The sequence below is a fragment of the Musca autumnalis genome, unplaced genomic scaffold (genome assembly GCF_047663935.1).
Source record: "Musca autumnalis isolate F117 unplaced genomic scaffold, ASM4766393v1 scaffold_2, whole genome shotgun sequence".
Lineage (NCBI taxonomy): Eukaryota > Metazoa > Arthropoda > Insecta > Diptera > Muscidae > Musca > Musca autumnalis.
In genome coordinates, this window is record NW_027411755.1 from 30,215,860 (window position 1) to 30,239,301 (window position 23,442).

Below are 23,442 nucleotides of genomic sequence, written 5' to 3' on the forward strand. Positions count from 1 at the left end.
CTATGATAAAAATAGGGTCTCAATATGTACAGAAATAATATTGAAAATTTTACTTTGAAAACCGTGCTAATGTCGATTGCGACACTTTGACTATGAACTATCCTTTTTTGGAGTCTGGAAGCAATGTTGCCGATCATCTGTGTTCTTCCATTGCTCATTGTGAAGTTTTTGATAAATAAATAATTCAATTTATGTTTGTTTCCTTATTACTCATGTATGTAGGCCAAATTAACCATTTTGCCTTGGTTTCTCTATAACGTAATAATCAAGTCCTCAAGTGCTACGTTATAGAGAAGTTCGACTGCTTTTTCATCGACCACCGTGAAGCAAATATGTATATACGACCATGGGTTTCAATATGTTTTTATATTGAATATCCTTTTTATTTATTTTATACTTTTCTTTGATTGTCACATATGTATGTTATGTCTGAAATAAATCATGACTTGTTTCCAACTACAAGATCTGATCTTATTATGGAGAAAGATATATGCCTCTGTTTACCTGTAAAACAAAATTAGTTTCTATAACAATACTTCATAATTTTTATGGGATAACTTACGATGGGCTCAGCTGCAGCATAGCCTGCGAACAGAGCTATTGCCATGAATGCCAAAGGTAGAAATTTCATTTTGGAACTATGTGCCCATAAAGTTTTTAGTTGAAATTTATAGAAAAAGCTATAAACTGAATTTTTGTAAAATTTATGCAAAACGTGAGTTGACATAATGACAAATTGTTATAAATAAACAAATGTAATGCAATTATTTAATAATATATTGCATTCTTAAATGTGTACGGCCGACATAAATTTACAAAATGACAGGGGGTTTATTGATGTGAAAAAATATTGGATGACAAAATACTTTTTAAAAAATCTACATTTATTGGTCTGAAGTTCGATGAAAAAATATTCTTTACAAAATGCATGTTTATTAGTCTGCAGGTCGATGAAAAAATTTTCTGTATTGGTCGTTGAAAAAATATTTAAAAAATCCACGTTTATTGGTCGTTGAAAAAATATTTAAAAAATCCACGTTTATTGGTCGTTGAAAAAATATTTAAAAAATCCACGTTTATTGGTCGTTGAAAAAATATTTAAAAAATCCACGTTTATTGGTCGTTGAAAAATATTTAAAAAATCCACGTTTATTGGTCGTTGAAAAAATATTTAAAAAATCCACGTTTATTGGTCGTTGAAAAAATATTTAAAAAATCCACGTTTATTGGTCGTTGAAAAAATATTTAAAAAATCCACGTTTATTGGTCGTTGAAAAAATATTTAAAAAATCCACGTTTATTGGTCGTTGAAAAAATATTTAAAAAATCCACGTTTATTGGTCGTTGAAAAAATATTTAAAAAATCCACGTTTATTGGTCGTTGAAAAAATATTTAAAAAATCCACGTTTATTGGTCGTTGAAAAAATATTTAAAAAATCCACGTTTATTGGTCGTTGAAAAAATATTTAAAAAATCCACGTTTATTGGTCGTTGAAAAAATATTTAAAAAATCCACGTTTATTGGTCGTTGAAAAAATATTTAAAAAATCCACGTTTATTGGTCGTTGAAAAAATATTTAAAAAATCCACGTTTATTGGTCGTTGAAAAAATATTTAAAAAATCCACGTTTATTGGTCGTTGAAAAAATATTTAAAAAATCCACGTTTATTGGTCGTTGAAAAAATATTTAAAAAATCCACGTTTATTGGTCGTTGAAAAAATATTTAAAAAATCCACGTTTATTGGTCGTTGAAAAAATATTTAAAAAATCCACGTTTATTGGTCGTTGAAAAAATATTTAAAAAATCCACGTTTATTGGTCGTTGAAAAAATATTTAAAAAATCCACGTTTATTGGTCGTTGAAAAAATATTTAAAAAATCCACGTTTATTGGTCGTTGAAAAAATATTTAAAAAATCCACGTTTATTGGTCGTTGAAAAAATATTTAAAAAATCCACGTTTATTGGTCGTTGAAAAAATATTTAAAAAATCCACGTTTATTGGTCGTTGAAAAAATATTTAAAAAATCCACGTTTTTTGGTCGTTGAAAAAATATTTAAAAAATCCACGTTTATTGGTCGTTGAAAAAATATTTAAAAAATCCACGTTTATTGGTCGTTGAAAAAATATTTAAAAAATCCACGTTTATTGGTCGTTGAAAAAATATTTAAAAAATCCACGTTAATTGGTCGTTGAAAAAATATTTAAAAAAAATCCACGTTTATTGGTCGTTGAAAAAATATTTTTTTTTTTTAAATCCAAGTTTATTGGTCGTTGAAAAAATATTTTTTTTTTTTTAAATCCAAGTTTATTGGTCGTTGAAAAAATATTTTTTTTTTAAATCCACGTTTATTGGTCTTTGAGAAAATATTTTTTTAAAAAATCCACGTTTATTGGTCGTTGAAAAAATATTTTTTTAAGAAAATCCACGTTTATTGGTCGTTGAAAAAATATTTTTTTAAAAAATCCACGTTTATTGGTCGTTGAAAAAATATTTTTTTAAAAAATCCACGTTTATTGGTCGTTGAAAAAATATTTTTTTAAAAAATCCACGTTTATTGGTCGTTGAAAAAATATTTTTTTAAAAAATCCACGTTTATTGGTCGTTGAAAAAATATTTTTTTAAAAAATCCACGTTTATTGGTCGTTGAAAAAATATTTTTTTAAAAAATCCACGTTTATTGGTCGTTGAAAAAATATTTTTTTAAAAAATCCACGTTTATTGGTCGTTGAAAAAATATTTTTTTAAAAAATCCACGTTTATTGGTCGTTGAAAAAATATTTTTTTAAAAAATCCACGTTTATTGGTCGTTGAAAAAATATTTTTTTAAAAAATCCACGTTTATTGGTCGTTGAAAAAATATTTTTTTAAAAAATCCACGTTTATTGGTCGTTGAAAAAATATTTTTTTAAAAAATTCACGTTTATTGGTCGTTGAAAAAATATTTTTTTAAAAAATCCACGTTTATTGGTCGTTGAAAAAATATTTTTTTAAAAAATCCACGTTTATTGGTCGTTGAAAAAATATTTTTTTAAAAAATCCACGTTTATTGGTCGTTGAAAAAATATTTTTTTAAAAAATCCACGTTTATTGGTCGTTGAAAAAATATTTTTTTAAAAAATCCACGTTTATTGGTCGTTGAAAAAATATTTTTTTAAAAAATCCACGTTTATTGGTCGTTGAAAAAATATTTTTTTAAAAAATCCACGTTTATTGGTCGTTGAAAAAAATATTTTTTTAAAAAATCCACGTTTATTGGTCGTTGAAAAAAATATTTTTTTAAAAAATCCACGTTTATTGGTCGTTGAAAAAATATTTAAAAAAAATCCACGTTTATTGGTCGTTGAAAAAATATTTAAAAAATCCACGTTTATTGGTCGTTGAAAAAATATTTAAAAAATCCACGTTTATTGGTCGTTGAAAAAATATTTAAAAAAATCCACGTTTATTGGTCGTTGAAAAAATATTTAAAAAATCCACGTTTATTGGTCGTTGAAAAAAATATTTAAAAAATCCACGTTTATTGGTCGTTGAAAAAATATTTTAAAAATCCACGTTTATTTGTCGTTGAAAAAATATTTAAAAAATCCACGTTATTGGTCGTTGAAAAAATATTTAAAAAATCCACGTTTATTGGTCGTTGAAAAAATATTTAAAAAATCCACGTTTGTTGGTCGATGAAAAAAATACTCTTTAAAAATCCACGTTTATTGTTCTGGTGATGGATGAAAAATATTCTTTAAAAATTCACGTTTATTGTTGGGATGAATGATGAAAAATATTCCTTAAAAATCCACATTTATTGTTGTGATGATAAATGAAAAAATATTCGTTAAAAATCCACGTTTATTGTTGTGATAATGGATGAAAAAATATTATTTAAAAAATCCACGTTTATTGTTGTGATGATGGATGAAAAAATATTCTTTAAAAAATGCAAGTTTATTGTAGTGATGATGGATGAAAAAATATTCTTTAAAAAATCCACGTTTATTGTTGTGATGATGGATGAAAAAATATTCTTTAAAAAATCCACGTTTATTGTTGTGATGATGGATGAAAAAATATTCTTTAAAAAATCCACGTTTATTGTTGTGATGATGGATGAAAAAATATTCTTTAAAAAATCCACGTTTATTGTTGTGATGATGGATGAAAAAATATTCTTTAAAAAATCCACGTTTATTGTTGTGATGATGGATGAAAAAATATTCTTTAAAAAATCCACGTTTATTGTTGTGATGATGGATGAAAAAATATTCTTTAAAAAATCCACGTTTATTGTTGTGATGATGGATGAAAAAATATTCTTTAAAAAATCCACGTTTATTGGTCAGAAGGTGGACGAAAAAAGTATTCTATAAAAAATTGGTCGGAGTTATGTCAGTTTTGAGTTTGTTTGCGTATTGTGTGGTTTATCGGAAATATCCGTAACCCATGTCAGACAAAAATTAATATATAAAATTGTTTTTTTAATAAAATATTTATCATTGTTGTGGTTAACCACAACAAATTAGGTTTGAGAATGCTTAACACGTTCCCCGCATTGTGGTGAATATATTTCGGTTTACATAAAAAAATAAATTTCAACAGAATTCACAAAGCAGTTGCTGGAGATCGGAATGAAACTCTTAATCGCTTTGCTGCTACCCATTTTTGTGGTTATGTTCTTTGGTTTCGGAAAGCAGAGTGCATATTCTTCACTGGTTAGTACTGCAGATTATTCTTAGGTTTATTAAAGTGAATTAATGATAAATTATTATTTTTGTTTCTTACAGAAAGGTTCGTGTGACATGTGTTGCAAATATAAATGTAGAATGTAAAAAAAAAATTATAAGAATATTAATAAAAATTAACAACTAACGAGTCCACGTTAATAAAAAAATTTCCAAATTAAAATACTTTCACTAGTAATTAGAGAAATGTTTTCTCAAATTTTTAGCGTAGTCAAATTTTTGAATGAATCATGTGGGACGAGCTGTATCCAAATATGAAGCGATTCTCACCAAAAGCAATAGCGTTTTTATTATGACTAAAATGTTCTTCACCAATTTTCAGCCGAATAGGATATTAAATGGGACCTGCAAGAACGGATAAATCGACACAGAAAGTGATTCTGTGTATATCCCAAGAATGAACTATGGGTCTATCTCTTTTTCTTTTACATGTTACACACATACAAATGCACAAAGTCATAACATAAACTGTTTCCCACGAACACCGCTGAAGGGGTAAAAGGAGACTTCATGATGTGGTACCTCCATTTGATCACCGAAATTAAAGGGCATTTTTAACAACCTTTTTTGTGTTGTAATGTTGAACTTTCGTTGAAGTGGCACCTTTCGATAGTTATTGTGTCCTTCAGCCTGTTTGATTGGCCACATCTACATTTTTATACCCTCAGCCTTTAGGCTAGATACGACCAAAAATGTGCCTCATCGAAATAACGTTCTTAGACCGCAAGTAAAAAATATAAATAGTTTTAGTGCAATTTATTTAAAAGTCACTTGGAAATGATCAGGCATGCAAGGTGTATAAAAATAACACATACTTGCCATGGGAATGACTAATAATGTCCCTGTTTGCAAGGCATTCGAACAGGGGATGCTTTGCAACGGTTTGTGAAATGGAAGAAGTTGAAGATAACAACTCAGACTATGGCATTGAAAATAAGAGAGGTAGGAAAAAAACGCTTATATAAAAAATGTTCTTAATTTAAGAAAAAAAATCAATAAAGACATTAGCGACACTAGCTCTGAATATAAACCTTTGCGAATTTATTGATATTTATGTATTTTTTATTATTTGTAAAGTAAACCACTATTTATATAATAGAATATACTATTCATATATATTTTCACTACAGTATTAACAAACATATCTGCAACAATTGTTACACGTTCCTCTCTGTGAAATTAAAAAAAATAAAATTTATTATGTCGAGAAATAAACATATTATTAAAATGAATTTTTTTATTATTGAAAACTCTTTTAATACATACTCCATGAGGTGACATTGCCAAGATCACAGGTATTATAAATATGTATTTCAATATAGATTGCATGATGACTTAAGTTAAACACCAGATGTTTATCTACTAAAGTTATATTTATAAATTATTAAAATCTTACAGTATATTTCTACTAAGTCGAATTTTTTAAAGCATAGCTAATATCCTTAACTAATTTGAGAAGTTATTCACAATCTCATTCACAAACCAAAAAAAAAAAAAATCCACACAAAATAATAATAATAATTTCCAATTTCGCTATGCCGGTGGTTACACAGTATTAAAATGTCTTCCTTGTACCTTCTGGGATGTTTAAGGAACAATTTTAAATCACATGTACTGATGTGAAACAATTTTGAACGTCTTTCTCTGCAACAAATGTAGATTTTTTAAAGAATATACTTCCATTATTTTCTCCACGTTTAAAAAATAACGAAAAAAATTCTATTTAAAAACTCCACGTTTAAAAAATAAAACATATTCTTTATATTCCAGGGTTGATAAATAATGCAAAAATATTCTTTAAAAACCCACTTTTGAAAAATAAAAGAAAAATATTCTTTAAAAAAATCTACGTTTGAAATATAATGAAATAGTAGTCTTTAAAAAATCTAGGTTTGAAAAATAAAGAAAAAAGATATTCTTTAAAAAATCCAAGTTTGTAAAATAATGGAAAAAATATTCTTTAAAAAATCCAGTAATAATGGAAAACTATACTTCAAAGGCTTGTAGAATTATGGAAAAATATTCTTTAAAAAATCCAGAGTAAAAAACAATGGAAAAAAATTTTTTAAAAAATCTAGGTTTAAAGAATAATTAAGAAAATATTTTTTGAAAATTCCACGTTTGAAAATAATAAACAAAATATTCTTTAGAAAATCATGGTTTGAAAATGATGAAAAAAATATTCTTTAAAAAAAGTAGAATAAGATCACTCTCAATAAAGATGCCGAACAGTAAAGACCTGCCTTTCACTCTCTAGAACATAGAGAACATCACCATCCACAGCAAAACCTAAATTGTTTCAACATCCACGTTTGATAATGGAAAGATATTCTTTAAAAAATCTACCATTGAAAAATAACGATTCCTTAAATAATTCAGGTTTGAAAAATAATGCAAAAAATGTTCTTTAAAAAATCCAGCTTTGAAAAATAATGAAAAAAAACATTCCTTAAAAAATCCAGGTTTGAAAAATAATGGAAAAAATATTCTTTAAAAAATCCGGGTTTGAAAAATAATGGACAAAAATATACATTAAAAAATCCAGGTTTGAAAAATAATGGAAAAAGTATTCTTTAAAAAATCCAGGTTTGACAAATAATGAAAAAAAATATTATTTGCAACGAAAAAAATATTCCTTGAAAAATCCACGATTGAAAAATTGTGAAAAAAATATTCTTTAAAAAATCCAGGTTTGAAAAATTGTGAAAAAAATATTCTTTAAAAAATCCACGTTTAAAAAATGATGGAAAAATATTCTTTTAAAAATGAAAAAAAAATATTTTTTAAAAAATCTACGTTTGAAAAATATGGAAAAAATCTTACTTAAAAAATGAAAAAAATATTCTTTAAAAAATCCACGTATGAAAAGTAATGAAAAAAAAATTCTTTAAAAAATCTACGTTTGAAAAAAAATTAAAAAATCCAGGTTCAAAAAATAATGGAAAAAATATTCTTTAAAAAATCCACGTTTGAAAAATGATGGAAAAATATTCTATAAAAGATCTACGTTTGAAAAATAATGAAAAAATCTTCTTTTAAAAATAAAAAAATATTCTTTAAAAATCTACGTTTGAAAATAATGAAAAAAATCTTCCTTAAAAAATGAAAAAAATATTCCGATCCGATGTAGTACATATTCGGACCTAATACAAATCTGTAGGAAATATTTTTTTTCTTTATTAGTCTATGGATATTTTCCTTACAGACTATATAATTAAATATGTTGTACTTAATTTTCTGAATTTAAATATATTACAATTTTACTTTTCAATTTACAAAGTTTGAGCTAAATCGATTTCTCTCTCAAAGGGTTATTTTACACATTAGCCAGTTTAGGTGCCGGTAGGATTTTCTGGACCTTTTTGGATCATTATCTCAAGAAATATGGACTTTCCCACGAAAAAAAATTACAACGTCGTAACAGGGGCCGCAAGTGCAACCTGCTGCGTCACAAATTAATAAGATCGGAGAGGAGTTGTTAAACTATACTTTTTCCAAATTTTGTGTGGGAGGTACTCAAATGAGTGGACCGATATAGTCCATATTAGAACTCGATCTATGCCTGAAAGTAATATTACCAATAGCAAAGTTTGGCTCAATTCGGTTATTCCCTCCTAGAGTTATCATGCTCACAATCTTGGCGAAAAATTTTGAACCTTTGTGGGGGAGTTACCGGAAGGAGTGGACAGATAGGGTCTATCTTCGAATTTAAACTAAGTTTGGACAAAATATTGATAGACCCAAAATTTTAACCAAATATGTATGTTGATCCGTTCGAGAGTTATCGTGCACTCCAACTACGACACATGGTATTATATGGGTTGTTTGCAGTTTTCGTGCTGATTTCTGAGGATATATGGACTTGCTCCTGAAAAAAATTATATCGTCGTAATGGGGGTAGTGAATACAAGTGGCTGCAACAAAAATCAAAGCGATTCGAGAGCAGGCCTTAAACTGCACTTAAGCAAAATTTTGTGTGGGAGGTACCCGAAAGAGTGAACCAATAGGGTCCATATTGGAACCTCATCTATGTCAGGTAGAAATGTCACGATGTGCAAAGTATGGACTAATTCGGTTACTCCCTTCAACAGTTATCGTGCTGACAATTTTTCCGAACATTTTTGAACTTTTGTGGGGGACGTACCTGAAGGAGTGCACCGATATGGCCCATCTTCGAACTTAAATCAAATCTGGACAAAACATTTCGATACCCAAAATTTGAACCGAATCGATTGATCCGTTCGAGAGTTATCGTGCGCACCAGCCAGCCAGACAGACAGACGGACGACGGACATTGCTAGATCGACTCAAAATTGTCTGAAACGGATATCGTACAAACATACTTGGGGTCTAAAACCATTATTTCGATGAGGCACATTTTTGGCCGTATCAAAGTGTAAATACCCTCTTTAGCCTAAAGGCTGAGGGTATAAATATATTTTTCCATTATCTTTAAAACATCGATTTTTTAAGGAATATTTTTTTCATTACTTTTTTAACGTGGATTTTTTAAAGAATATTTTTGCTTTATGTTTCAAACGTGGATTTTTTAAAGAATATTTTTGCTTTATGTTTCAAACGTGGATTTTTTAAAGAATATTTTTGCTTTATGTTTCAAACGTGGATTTTTTAAAGAATATTTTTGCTTTATGTTTCAAACGTGGATTTTTTAAAGAATATTTTCCGCTTTATGTTGCAAACGTGGTATTTAAAGAATATTTTTCGCTTTACGTTTGAAAAATAATGGAAAAATATTCTTTAAAAAATCCACGTTTGAAAAATGATGGAAAAATATTCTTTAAAAAATCTACGTTTGAAAAATAATGAAAAAAATCTTCTTTTAAAAATGAAAAAAAAAATATTCTTTAAAAAATCCACGTATGAAAAATAATGAAAAAAATATTCTTTAAAAAGTCTACGTTTGAAAAAAATTAAAAAGTATTTCTTAAAAAATCCAGGTTCGAAAAATAATGGAAAAAATATTCTTTAAAAAATCCACGTTTGAAAAATGATGGAAAAATATTCTATAAAAAATCTACGTTTGAAAAATGATGAAAAAAATCTTCTTTTAAAAATAAAAAAATATTCTTTAAAAATCTACGTTTGAAAAATAATAAAAAAAAAATCTTCCTTAAATATTAAAAAAATATTCTTTAAAAAATCCACGTTTGAAAAATTATGAAAAAATCTTCTTTTAAAAATAAAAAATATTCTTTAAAAATCTACGTTTGAAAAATAATGAAAAAATATTTCTTAAAAAATCCAGGCTCGAAAAATAATGGAAAAAATATTCTTTAAAAGCCCAGCTTTGAAAAATAGTGGAAAATATTCTTTTCGTGAACAGGAGAGGATGACAAAAGCGGTTGCATTTAAGAAACATCAATAATCCAACGTAATTGTTATTGTTATATGTTTGTTTTTGTATATCTATGTAACACAAATGTTAATTGTTCTTTTAAAGTGAAACGAAATCCCTGATAATGACTATCGAAGATGGTGGAAAAATTGAAAAATAAAATACAAAATAGAAAAAAAAATATTTTATTCCATTATTTTGTAAACCTGCATTTTTTAAAAATATGTTTTCCATTATTTTTCTAGCCTGGATTTTTAAGGTATATTTTTTTTTAATTTTTCAGATGTAGAATTTTACAGAATATTTTTTCCATTATTTTTCAAACCTGGATTTTTTAAGAATATTTGTTTCATTATTTTTCAAACCTGGATTTATTAAAAAATATTTTTTCCACGCCTGGATTTTTTAAAGAATATTTTTTCCTTTATTTTTTAAACGTGGATTTGTTTAAAGAATATTTTTTGCATTATCTTTGAAACATCGATTTTTTAAGGAACATTTTTTTCATTACTTTTCAAACGTAGATTTTTTAAAGAATATTTTTCTCTTTATGTTTCAAACGTGGATTTTTAAGAATGTTTTTTTTCATTATTTTTCAAACCTGGATTTTTTAAAGAATATTTTTTCCATTACTTTTCTAACCTGGATTTTTTAAGAATATTTTCCCCATTATTTTTCAATCATGGATTTTTAATAAAAATATTTTATCCATTATTTTTCAAACATGGATTTTTTTAAAGAGCAGTTATCCAATATTTTTAAATCGTGGGGTTTTTAAAGAATTTTTTCAAACGTGGATTTTTTAAAGAATTTTTTTCAAACGTGGATTTTTTAAAGAATATTTTCCATTAATTTTTAAATGTGGATTTTTTAAAGAATATTTTTTCCATTATTTTTTAAATGTTGACTTTTTAAAGAATATTTTTCATTTTTATTTTTAATCTTCTAAGCCTAACATTAAATTATTGCATTCCAAGATAAAAAGGACACTAAAAATATCCTTGAAAAATTAAGCCAAAGTGAGCATTTTGGCAGGCGCATATCTTCTAAATCGCGAAGGATTTTAATTTGTTCACGGAGGCAAAGTTGTAGCTCTTGTCATAAAGAATATAAATTCTGGACACATGAAATCCTCCAAACCTCATCTTTATCATCTTCTATAATTTTTTCTAGGGGTTTGACCTTGGCGATTTTGACCTTGAAAATGAGGTTTGGTGGATTTCATTTGTCCAGAATTGATGTTCTTTATGACAAGAGCTACAACTTTGCCTCCATGAGCAAATTAAAATTCTTCGCGGTTTAGGAGATATGCGCCTGCAAAAATGCTCACTTTTGACTTAATTTTTCAAGGATATTTTTGATGTCCTTTTTATCCTGGAATGGAATAATTTATAATTATTATATAAAGCCTATACTCTCCTCTTTAATATGGCACCAATATCAGCATCGTATGACGATTACAAGTATTTAAAATATTTTTTTGAAAAATGTTGACCTTTGAAATTTGTTTGACCTCTAAAAGGTCAAAACGATGAGAAAACGAAGAATTAAAAATACCATTATACTCCATTTTGCCTATACTTTCAAACGTACATAGTCCGGTTCAAGTGTAGTAACAGTTTTGAGCTAGAATTTTTTTAAAGAATATTTTATTAAGACAACCACAAGTACAAGGAATAATTTTTAAAACTTATTTGCTCTCTTGCCACCACTTGTGATGGCCATAAATTTCATTACTTCATAAATTTGCAGCGACTTAATATAATTTTATGTATTTATTCAGCTTGCAAAATATATCGATTTTCTTTATATTTGAGTAAAACACAAAACACTTTAAGAAAACAAGTTTTCAATACAACACAATGCCTTACATTTATTTGGCGTTAGGTTACGCAGCCCTTTTTATTATATCAATAAATTCAGCTGTTTCTACTACACTCGTATGTTGAATTTTAAGAAATTTCAAATAAATTGTATATGTTTCTGTGTTTGGAAATTTTAGGGAGGACAATTTCAAAAAATGAGTATTTTGCAACTTGGATAACAAACAAACTGAATTCGTCTACGTTACCTGAAATTAACATCGAAAAAAAAAAATGAATTACTTGTCTTTGCTTTTTAGTATTGCAGGCCTCATAGCTGCACTATCATCGGTATCGGCCTCATTGGTAAGTAGTTGACAAAAAAATAATTTTGTGGATTATATATATTGTCAAGTATTTTATTTGTAATTCAAACCTTCATTTTTTCCTTTCAGGATAGTATGTTTGTTCGTCAAAAATACGCAACTACAGGAAAATAATAAAAACGAGAAATATCTAAAATATTGTGATAGCTGTAATAAATGATTTGAAGTATACGAAATATCGGTCACGGTATGACAATCGGAGAATTTATAACTTTTATATAAAGAAAAATTTTCTGTTACGCCAGCATCATGTGTTCTTCTTTTCGAAGACAATGTGGGGTTTTATTTAAAAAATCGTTTTTAATTATATATATGAATACCATTTGGATTTCTATTTGAAGACCATTGTGATTTCTATATGAAGATCTTTCTGGCTTCTATCCGGGGGCAATTTTCTATGGGTGACAGTTTAGGCTTTCATATGAAGACTAATTTGAGTTTTTATTTATAGGACATCTGAGCATCTACTTCATGTAGAGAGAAGAGATATTGTAGGAGCAATCATATTCTAAGAAGAAAATACGCAAATTTAAAAATATGAAAATGTATATTGTTGATTCAACAATATATTTTGTGATATTATGGGGCCTGATACAAAATATTATATTGGATTAAAAAAAAAAAAAAATTCATCACTCCAATAAACGTGATTTTTTTAAAAAAAAAATATTTTTAGGTCACTCCAATAAACGTGGATTTATTAAAAAATATTTTTTTATCACTCCAATAAACGGTTATGGAATTTTTAAAAAATATTTTTTATCACACCAATAAAAGTGAATTTTTCATCAGTCCAATAAACGTGTTTTTTTTTAAAAATATTTTTTCATCCCTCCAATAAACGTGGATTTTTTAAAAATAATTTTTTCATCACTCCAATAATCGAGGTTTTTTTAAAAATAATTTTTTTATCACTCCAATAAACGTGGATTTTTTAAAAATAATTTTTTATCACTCCAATAAACGTGGATTTTTTAAAAAAAAAATTTCATCGCTCCAATAAACGACGATTTTTTAAAAATATACCAATAAACGTGGATTTTTGAAAAAAAAAAACATTTTTTCATCACACCAATAAACGTGGATTTTTTAAAAAATATTTTTTTCATCACGCCAATAAACGTGGATTTTTAAAAAAATATTTTTTCATCACGCCAATAAACGTGGATTTTTAAAAAAATATTTTTTCGTCACACCAGTAAACGTGGATTTTTTAAAAAATATTTTTTCATCACGCCAATAAACGTGGATTTTTAAAAAATATTTTTTCATCACACCAATAAACGTGGATTTTTTAAAAAATATTTTTTCATCGCACCAATAAACGTGGATTTTTTAAAAAATATTTTTTCATCACACCAATAAACGTGGATTTTTTAAAAAATATTTTTTCATCACACCAATAAACATGGATTTTTTAAAAAATATTTTTTCATCACACCAATAAACGTGGATTTTTTAAAAAATATTTTTTCATCACACCAATAAACGTGGATTTTTTAAAAAATATTTTTTCATCACACCAATAAACGTGGATTTTTTAAAAAAATATTTTTTCATCACACCAATAAACGTGGATTTTTTAAAAAATATTTTTTCATCACACCAATAAACGTGGATTTTTTAAAAAATATTTTTTCATCACACCAATAAACGTGGATTTTTTAATAAATATTTTTTCATCACACCAATAAACGTGGATTTTTTAATAAATATTTTTTCATCACACCAATAAACGTGGATTTTTTAAAAAATATTTTTTCATCACACCAATAAACGTGGATTTTTTAAAAAATATTTTTTCATCACACCAATAAACGTGGATTTTTTAATAAATATTTTTTCATCACACCAATAAACGTGGATTTTTTAAAAAATATTTTTTCATCACACCAATAAACGTGGATTTTTTAAAAAATATTTTTTCATCACACCAATAAACGTGGATTTTTTAAAAAATATTTTTTCATCACACCAATAAACGTGGATTTTTTAAAAAATATTTTTTCATCACACCAATAAACGTGGATTTTTTAAAAAATATTTTTTCATCACACCAATAAACGTGGATTTTTTAATAAATATTTTTTCATCACACCAATAAACGTGGATTTTTTAAAAAATATTTTTTCATCACTCCAATAAACGTGGATTTTTTAAAAATAATTTTTTCATCACTCCAGTAAACGTGGATTTTTTAAAAATAATTTTTTCATCACTCCAATAAACGTGGATTTTTTAAAAATAATTTTTTCATCACTGCAATAAACGTGGATTTTTTAAAAAATATTTTTTCATCACACCAATAAACGTGGATTTTTTAAAAAATATTTTTTCATCACACCAATAAACGTGGATTTTTTAAAAAATATTTTTTCATCACACCAATAAACGTGGATTTTTTAAAAAATATTTTTTCATCACACCAATAAACGTGGATTTTTTAAAAAATATTTTTTCATCACACCAATAAACGTGGATTTTTTAAAAAATATTTTTTCATCACACCAATAAACGTGGATTTTTTAAAAAATATTTTTTCATCACACCAATAAACGTGGATTTTTTAAAAAATATTTTTTCATCACACCAATAAACGTGGATTTTTTAAAAAATATTTTTTCATCACACCAATAAACGTGGATTTTTTAAAAAATATTTTTTCATCACACCAATAAACGTGGATTTTTTAAAAAATATTTTTTCATCACACCAATAAACGTGGATTTTTTAAAAAATATTTTTTCATCACACCAATAAACGTGGATTTTTTAAAAAATATTTTTTCATCACACCAATAAACGTGGATTTTTTAAAAAATATTTTTTCATCACACCAATAAACGTGGATTTTTTAAAAAATATTTTTTCATCACACCAATAAACGTGGATTTTTTAAAAAATATTTTTTCATCACACCAATAAACGTGGATTTTTTAAAAAATATTTTTTCATCACACCAATAAACGTGGATTTTTTAAAAAATATTTTTTCATCACACCAATAAACGTGGATTTTTTAAAAAATATTTTTTCATCACACCAATAAACGTGGATTTTTTAAAAAATATTTTTTCATCACACCAATAAACGTGGATTTTTTAAAAAATATTTTTTCATCACACCAATAAACGTGGATTTTTTAAAAAATATTTTTTCATCACACCAATAAACGTGGATTTTTTAAAAAATATTTTTTCATCAGCCCAAAAGACGTGAATTTTTTAAAAAAAAATTTTCATCAGTTTAATAAACGTGGATTTTTTTTAAGAAATATTTTTCATCACACTAATAAACGTGGATTTTTTAAAAAATATATATTTTCATCAGTCCAATAAACCTGGATTTTTTAAAAAATATATTTTCATCAGTCCAATAAACCTGTATTTTTTAAAAAAATATTTTTTCATCACACCAATAAACGTTGATTTTTTTAATAAAAAAAATTCTCTCACGAATGCTGACCTTACATCGAGGGGCCGTAAAATAAATGTTGTTCTTAATTAATTCAATAACATGCCCCAGGAAGATTCTTTCCGCACATGTTTTTGTCAGGAATCAAATTTTATTGCAACAAAGTCATATAAAAATTAAAAACAAATTACTTTACTTTCAACAACTCAAGCGACACAATGAAGTTTTTGCCAATTTTATTCGGCTTTATAGTCTTGGCCCTATTTTCTGATCCCACAACTGCTGAACCAGTGGGTTATACATCCGAACAATCAAAGATGAGTTTTATTAATAAAATATTATTTACGATTTTATTTAGGGACTTACAGACCGTTTTAGAAGACCACTTTTTGGCAGAGGAAGAAATTGATCCCGATAGTGCGACAGGAAAGCAGAGAAAAATAAAACCACCAAGTAAATAATATGCAATAAAAAATTTTCAAGAAAAAAAGAACTAACACAGCGACTTCTCTTTAAAGACCAATGGGCTTCTATAAAGAACATTTGGGTTTCTATGAAGACAATTTGGGTTTCTATTTAAATAACATCTGGGCATCTATATGGCTTCTCTATGAAGACTATTTGGATTTCTATTGGATGACCATTTCTTCTCTTTGAATACCATTGAGGCTTCTATATGAAGACCGTTAAGACTTCTATATTGAATATCATTTGAGTTTCTATATGAAGACAATTTGAGTTTCTATAGGAAGAGCTTTTGGGGCTTCTTCTTAAAAGCCTATTGGCCTTCTATGCAGATACCACTAAAAATTTTCTTTCTAGCCCTAATCGTAGTTTGGTAAAGCTCCAAAGATAAAATGATTCGAACGTGTCCATGCACACAGCGTGAATTGTGAATTTTTCAAACTTCGAGCTTTCGTCATTGTTAATTAATGCCGAATGCCGAAACCATTTCGAGGTGCCGTAAAATTAAAATTTGCTTATTAATTACGCAACATGTCTCAATGGGTTTCTTTCTTCACATGCAGTTTTCAAAGATCAAATTTTATTGCAAATCATATAAAAACTCAAAACAAATTGCTTTGTTTTCAACAACTCGAACGGTGGCGCAATGAAGTTTTTGCCAATAGTAATCGGCTTTATTGCCATAGTCCTATTCTCTGATCCCACAACTGCTGATCCGGTATGACTTACAAGAAAAAAAAAAAAACGGAAGAGTTTCATTAATAAATACTATTTACGATTTTATTTAGGGGCTTACTGATTATTATGATGGACCACGTATTTGAGAAAGTGGTATAATATCAATACGATAAGGATCATAGGATCAGAAAGCAGAAAAAATACAACTACCAAATAAATAACCTATATTAATAAATGAGTAAAGTGCTTGACTGACTGACTCAGTGACTGATTGATTCATCAACGGAGAGACGAAGCGGCTGAAGCTAGAATTTTGACATTTTGGGTAAGGTCACTCTTGGTCCGAAGGTGTCAGATAAGGCTGGGTTTTTGGAAATTCGAACGGTATGAAAAAGTACTAAACCGATATAACAGCCATACAGGAAATACAATGTATTGGGACAGACGTCACAACATGAGTTTGGTTGCGGTTTTGTAGTCTGTATGAGGTTAAAACATCTGTAGTGTGATTCTCTGACTCAATACGTATAAAAGCAAACTTCCTCAACATTAGCTTTATCTGTGCTCATGCTCTAACCGAAGACAAAGACGAACAGACCAAAGATATATTCTATGAGCGCTTAGAAGAAACATACGACCGTTGTCCTGCCCATGACATTAAAATTATTCTAGACGATTTTAATGCCAAAATTGGAAAGGAGAATATCTTTGGCCCAACAGTCGGGAAATTCCGTCTCCACAGTGAAACATCTGACAATGGAATGAGGCTGATAGACTTTGCAGCGGCAAAGAGCATGGTAGTTAGCAGTACCAGATTTAAGCATCTCGACATCCATAAGGGCACTTGGCTGCCTCCAGATCAGAAAACAAGAAATCAAATTGATCACGTTGTGATAGATGGAAGAGATTCATCGAGCGTGTTGGATGTACGATCGTTACGAGGAGCAAACGTGGACTTGGGCCACTACCTTGTTGCAGCAAAGCTATGTACCCGTCAAAACGTTGCAAATAAAGCACAAACAGACACAATACGGAAGTTTAACATAGGCAAGCTGCAAACACAACAGTTGTTGTTGTTGTTGTTGTTGTTGTAAAAGTGTTTTTTTAATTATGTTTGCATGTTCGTTCCTCTGTTCAATCTGGCTCTGGGTCTATCTCCAGTTCCAGAAAAATTGCTGCTTCGATGGGATGTAGCCACAGATCCACTGGTGTTAGATAGGTAGGTTTGGCGGGGCAGTTGAAAAGGTGTTCTGTGTCGTACGGGCCCATGCCGCATACTGAGATGTCTTGCACGGCGCGATCGATTCCCGTCCAATAAGAATTTAGGCGACTGCAATATCCCGTGCGTAGTTGAGCCCAAACTACTCTAGTTTGTCGTGGCAGCTGACGCTCCTCAGCTGCGATAGATGGGGGATGTACTCCGAGTACTTTATTCACACTATAATTGCTCAAGGCCTTGGAAACTGCGTCCGTGTAAATGCTATTCAAACCTGCTTGATATGCTTGTTGACCTAGGGGTTCTCTCCTGTATCGTTGGGCCTCTCCCTCTAGAGCATGGATATCCTTCCTGATCTACCTGAATGTGTCAGGCCTACCCACAAGATGGTGATTGGGATGGCTCACACGGTAACATCCAAGCAGGTACTGCAACGAAAGCATTTCATTGTGTTGCTTTACTGGAAGAATCTTTGCCTCCTCATGTAGATGGTCCACTGAAGATTTGAGGAGGCACCCTGTTGCTGTTCTCAGGGCGGCATTCTGGCAAGTTTGAATCTTTTTCCAATTCGTATCACATAATCCCGGGGACCAGACTGAAGCCGCATAGCTTACCACAGACCCACCAATCACTTTATATGTGGTCAACAAGGATTCTTTATCTGCACCCCAAGTGCTGCCGTCTAGGGACTTGAGGATGTTGTTCCTACTATTCAGCTTGTCGCAGATAGATATGGCGTGTGCGCACGACGTGAATGTAGTGTCGAATGTGACTCCTAAAATATTAGGGCAGTTTGTGGTCGGAATTCTGCTACCGTCGACCACGGCATTCAACTCACGTCCAAACTGCGCTGTCCATGTGGTGAACAGAGTGTAGATTTCGTGGCTGAAATCTGCATATTCCTCGAATGGAAAAAGATGCTTAGATCGGTTAAATAGTTGTTCACTCTCACAGATGTCATCAGGATAGGTACCTGATGCCAGGATTGTGCAATCATCCGCATACGTTACGATTTCGGTGCCGTCTGGAGGGGGCGGAATACAGGAGAGGTAGAGGTTAAGCAGTTCCGGAGATATCACCACACCTTGGGGAACTCCCTGTTTCACTCTACGGGGCTTGGACTTCCTATTCCTGAATTCCACGTACGACTGGCGTCCACACATATAATTGACTATCGTTTCAAGCTTGGCCGGAGGGTTGTTTGCTCAATGTCCTCAAACAGCGTGGAGTGCCTGACTGTATCAAAGGCTTTTGATAAGTCAAGCGCCACTATCACTGTTCTATCGCACGGCCGCCTCTGGTTGAGTCCTTGACAAATATGTGTGGTAATGGCGTGCAGCGCAGTTGTCGTGCTGTGCTGCTTACGGAATCCATGCTGATGATCGGCAACTTGATAGCTATTTCTGATACTGGGGAGGACTAAGGCCTCAAGGGTCTTTGCTACGGGCGACAAAAGCGAAATCGGCCTGTACGATTCACTTTTGCTGGCATCCGGGTTTTCTTACTTGGACCACCCTGCCCATTTTCCAGACTTCGGGAACATTGAGGGTGGATAGCGACAAGTTGAGAACTTAAGGCTCATCCAGCTGACTCAGTATTGCCATGGAGATTCCATCAGGGCCCAACGCTTTGGATGATTTAGCGTTCCTGATGGCATTGGCAACATTATCCTTGTAAACTGTGGTGGCTCCTACTCGGCAGGAAGAGATCTGATGGGACGTAATACTCTTCTCTTCGCCCTGTCACTCGCGGCGTGCTCGACAAACTGTCGATTGAAATAACTTGCGCACATCTTCGTGTCAGTCAACGTAACGTCGCCAAACGTGACTGAGGTCCTATCTTCTCTTCTTCCAGGGTTCGAGAGTGACTTAACCGTTCCAATGTTGCAACTCCAATGTTGCAACTCTTCAGATGATTTAACCACTTGTTCCGCTTATGCTCGCTGACCTGCCTGTTAACTTCCAGTGTCAGCTCCCTGACTCTGGGGTCATTGCTAATCCCGTCGCCTCTGCTGGTAAGTTTGGTCTTACTTCGGGTATTCGACCAACAGGGATATGGCGAGCGGCTGCAGCAGTGATGATGTCTCGGAACGTCCTTTCCGCTACCCGAACATCAGAAGGATTGGGCAGTTCTCTGAAGCGGTGATTGCTGAACTCTCTGAAACCCGGCCAATCAGCTTTCTTATGATTGACGAATGTGCGGCGTTCAGAGATAATGAAATCGAGTGGTCTGCTAATGGAGACAATTATGGGGAGATGGTCTGATCCAAGGGAAATGACGGGTTGCCAGGTAACGTCATTTGTCACACCAGGTGACACGATGGTTATGTCTGGCGAACTGTGACACTCTCCTCTAATTCTGGTATGGGCGTCCTCATTGACCGTGCAAAACGCAGAGCTGTCAATCAGCCAGCGCTGTACCTCTCTGGTCGTTTTCGAAGGCCGAATGCCACATCTCATGATGAGCATTAAAATCCTCCAGGACCAGACGATTATGACCTTCCAAAAGCGTGCTAATGTTAGGCACGTAATCTGAGATACAGCTATTTCTCGGCGGGATGTAAACGTTAAGCAACTGTATCTCGGCAGTTCCACACCTGACTGCTACCCCCATACATTAGAGACAGGCTCAAGCGAGATAGGTCTGTATTGGACAGACTGGTGCAATAGGAAAGCTAATCCCCCACCTCCACTTCTGGTGCGATCCTTCCTTAGCACGTTGTAACCATCGCAACGTTTTAAGCTACAGTTGTTGCTGAGCTTGGTTTATTGCACCGCAGCGACCTTGATATTCCTCCGGCTCATGAAATCTACTAGTTCCTCGATCTTACCTCGGAGTCCATTGCAATTAAATTGCAAAAAGGATGCATTTTCTGGGATTGGGACAACAACGACTGGTGTTAAAGGCTGCGATTGCGGTTGTTGTAGAAGGGACTGCCGGGGAGTTTCGTAGTCAAACGACGAGGGAGTTTCTTAATCCGACGCAGCATGCAGCAACATATTCCCTGTCGTGAGGGACACGTGGACAAGTCCAGAGCAACCCCTTAGATGCACCCACGCCTGACATCTATTGCATCTCACCGAAGGTTGGATGTGGGTGAAGATGCGGATGTGACAAACTGAGCACAGATATATTGGTCCTGGGTTTTCCTCCGTCATATGTTAATTGCGTATGCCGACGACATTGACATCATGGGTCGATCGGTAAAGGAAGTAACTGATGACTTTGTAAAAGTCGAAAGGAAATCTGCCAAAGTCTGAATACGTCCTCAGACTGAATACGTCGAAACGGCAGAACAATAGGAGATGAAAGGGGCCATTACACTTTTGTAAGCAATATAGGTAACTCAGTCAATGATATTGCAGCAGTGACTTTTGATGGACTTAAAATGGTAACAAGTAGGGGAGAAAGTATGGTCAGATCATTTACCAATAAATATCTCAATAGAAGTTGCACAAACGGAAAAATCAACGAATTTGTTACCAAAATTACTTTGGGGAAAACAAAAACATGAACAAACGCAACATGGAAGGGCTTTTGAGTAATAAGCAAATTTCGTTGATGGATAAATGTCTGTAGAACAACACAATCGTATGCAGTACAAGTTTGGGGTTATGAATGGTTCGAAGAAGTTGACAAGTTGCAGAGATATTTCGTAAAAAGAGTTTTAACAAGTAAAAAGTCGTTAAGTTCGGCCGGGCCGAACTTTTTATACCCTCCACCATAAAATAGTCTTAATTAAAATGGAATAATTAGGGTCCTTTCACAATTTTAGGTGGAACAACTTTTCGACAGTGGATAAATTCCTACTGCCTCCCACTATTGCTTAAATTACACTGTGAACACAAATGTTGGGGCAGGGATAATTCCTTTTGGGAATGAAAGCCCTTGGTGTGTGTACATTAAAAACCCCGAAGGACAGATGCGCCGTGAGTCGAACTTTCGCGTTATGGCGTGATGAAATTTTTGCAAGGGACCCTGTAAGCCATCATGAATTAGCATTATATCTTTGTTTGTTGTTTTTGTAGAGCACTTAAGCAACAGTAAACAAAGATATAACGCTAATTCCTGATGGCCCACAGGGTCTCTATCAAAAATTTTATCACGCCATAACGCGGAAGTTCGACTCACGGCGGATCTGTCCTTCGGGGTTCATAATATACTCACCAAGGCCTTTCTTCCCCAAGAGGAATTTTCCGTGCCCCAGACTTTCACCTCCATTTTGTTGCACAGTGTTATCTAATCTAATCTAAAAAATGTGTTCAGCTAGGTGAAAGGTACCACCAACGGGGCTATATCAAAGAGTCAACCAATCTTTAAATTTTTTGGCGGAAAAGTTTTATAGCTGCAGGGAACTTCAAGAGTCAAATTGAGGGTAGTTTCATCAAAACAATGTAGACCCTCAAAAATGGACCCATATTGACGAATTTTAGTGAAGAAATTTCGTGACCACTGAAAATTCCCGAAAATCGGGAGGTACAGTTATATGGGGGGATATACCAAAACATGGACCTATATTGACGATTATTTTTGAATAGACAAAATTGTAGCTAAAATTCTCAAAATACCGATCATTACAGCTAGTTCGGTTAAAAATTGCAGCTAAAATTCTCAAAATACCGAAAATCGGGAGATACCGATATATGGGGGCTATACCAAAACATGGACCTATGTTGACGATGTTTCGTTGGAGATGTTTTATGACCACTGAGAACTTCAAATGTCAAATTACAGCTATTTCGGTTAAAAATTGAAGCTAAAATTCTCAAAATACTGAAAATCGGGAGGTACCGATATATGGGGGCTATACCAAAACATGAACCTATGTTGACGATGTTTCGTGGAGATGTTTCATGACCACTGAGAACCTCAAATGTCAAATTACAGCTAGTTCGGTTAAAAATTGTAACTAAAATGCTCAAAATACCGAAAATCGGGAGGTACGGTTATAAGGGGGCCATACCAAAACATTGACCTATGTTGACGATGTTTGGTGGAGATGTTTCATGACCACTGAGAACCTCAAATGTCAAATTGCAGATGGTTCGGTTACAAATGGTGGCTAAAATTCTTAAAATACCGAAAATCGGGAGGTACCGTTATATGGAGGCTATACCAAAACATTGACCTATGTTGACGATGTTTGGTGGAGATTTTTTATGACTACGGAGAACCTCAAATGACAAATTACAGCTAGTTCGGTTAAAAATTGTAGCTAAAATTCTCAAAATACCGAAAATCGGGAGGTACCGTTATATGGGGGCTATACCAAAACGTGGACCTATGTTTACGATGTTTCGTGGAGATGTTTCATGACCACTGAGAACCTCAAATGTCAAATTGCAGATAGTTCGGTTAAAAATTGTGGCTAAAATTCTCAAAATACC

The 23,442-nt window shown here is 31.3% G+C and overlaps 4 long non-coding RNA genes across 5 annotated transcripts; 3 read left to right on the forward strand and 1 right to left on the reverse strand.

The window, feature by feature from the left end:
- Nucleotides 1-357: 357 nt before the first annotated feature.
- On the reverse strand, nt 358-4,347 carry LOC141392634 (uncharacterized). 2 transcript variants are annotated; one of them, XR_012409809.1, is made up of 3 exons: nt 4,329-4,347; nt 563-687; nt 358-504 (listed from the first exon to the last, which is right to left on the reverse strand). It is a non-coding gene; the product is annotated as an uncharacterized lncRNA (long non-coding RNA). The 2 variants fall into 2 exon arrangements; XR_012409808.1 differs by lacking the exon at nt 4,329-4,347 and having other exon boundaries at nt 563-724.
- Nucleotides 4,348-11,919: 7,572 nt separating this feature from the next.
- Nucleotides 11,920-12,528, forward strand: LOC141392635 (uncharacterized). The gene is made up of 3 exons (XR_012409810.1): nt 11,920-12,036; nt 12,099-12,264; nt 12,354-12,528. It is a non-coding gene; the product is annotated as an uncharacterized lncRNA (long non-coding RNA).
- Nucleotides 12,529-15,817: 3,289 nt separating this feature from the next.
- LOC141392636 (uncharacterized) lies at nt 15,818-16,189 on the forward strand. Its single transcript, XR_012409811.1, has 2 exons — nt 15,818-15,986; nt 16,055-16,189. It is a non-coding gene; the product is annotated as an uncharacterized lncRNA (long non-coding RNA).
- Nucleotides 16,190-16,734: 545 nt separating this feature from the next.
- On the forward strand, nt 16,735-17,074 carry LOC141392637 (uncharacterized). Its single transcript, XR_012409812.1, has 2 exons — nt 16,735-16,879; nt 16,950-17,074. It is a non-coding gene; the product is annotated as an uncharacterized lncRNA (long non-coding RNA).
- Nucleotides 17,075-23,442: the final 6,368 nt, after the last annotated feature.